At 50.4% G+C, this 1082-nt stretch overlaps 1 protein-coding gene across 5 annotated transcripts in view; it reads right to left on the minus strand.

Moving 5' to 3' along the window:
* Positions 1-1082, minus strand: part of Ripor3 (RIPOR family member 3) — a 42782-nt gene that overhangs the window by 18087 nt on the left and 23613 nt on the right. The window lies entirely within an intron of this gene.

The following is a 1082-nucleotide window of genomic DNA, read 5'->3' on the forward strand; positions in this document are numbered from 1 at the left end:
TGAGTTCGAGGCCAGCCTGGTCTACAAAATGAGCTCCAGGACAGCCAGAGCTATAAAGAGAAACCCTGTCTCGAAAAACCAAAAAAAAAAAAAAAAGAGAGAGAGAGAGGATTCATAGAGAAGGGGCGATGACCCAGGGGGAGGGAGTACCCATGGGAAGGGAGGAGGGAGGACCCAGTGAAATGTTGAGTAGTGGAAGTAATGAAGACTGCAGCTGAGGTGAGAGTGGCACCTGGGAAGGGAAAGTCCCTTCCAGTGACAACCCAGGCTGTCTGACCACACTGGCCAGCTCTGCCCCTCCTCCCTGATCCTGACAAGAGGGGACCCTCCAACCCAGATCCCAGGGTGCTGCAGAGGGCTTCTAGTGTCCTGGGTGGACAACAAGGAAGCAAGAACCCAGATCTGCCTGGCCAGGGCTCCCCTTTCCAGGGTTCCTTCCCTCCATGAGACCTCAAGACCAAGGACTCACACCTGTTTCAGGAGAATCCCCAGCCCCAGCACTGTCTGACAGAACCTTAGCCTCTCCGACACTGAGAGCATTGTCTCAGACTGAGAGTCTTGAAAACCTGCTCCTCTCAGAGCACCTTCTATCCTCCCTTTCCTTGGGTCAGGGTGGTCTCTGCACTGACATTATGGAACTTAGGTGCCACTGTATGTGGGAGATGCCTCCAGAGGCCATTCTCTTGTAGGGCTAAGGTGTGTCCTTCCTGCTATGATGGTTTCTGCCCCAATCCACAGTTCTCTCTCGGTCTCTCTCTGTCTGTCTCTGTCTCTGTCATTCTCTCTCTCTCTCCCCTCTCTGGGTTTATCTAATCAAGATAAGAATGCCTTCGGCTGCTGGGCAGTGATGGTGCATGCCTTTAATCCCAGCACTTGGGAGGCAGAGGCAGGCAGATTTCAGAGTTCAAGGCCAGCCTGGTCTACAGACAGCTGGGGTAACACAGAGAAACCATGTCTCAAAGGAAAAGAAAAAAGAAAAAAAAAAAGAAGAAAGAAAGAAAGAAAGAAAGAAAGAAAGAAAGAAAGAAAGAAAGAAAGAAAGAAAAGAAAGAAAGAAACCCTTAAGAACTGGAGAGATGGCT

Source organism: Mus caroli, chromosome 2, assembly GCF_900094665.2.
Source record: "Mus caroli chromosome 2, CAROLI_EIJ_v1.1, whole genome shotgun sequence".
NCBI lineage: Eukaryota > Metazoa > Chordata > Mammalia > Rodentia > Muridae > Mus > Mus caroli.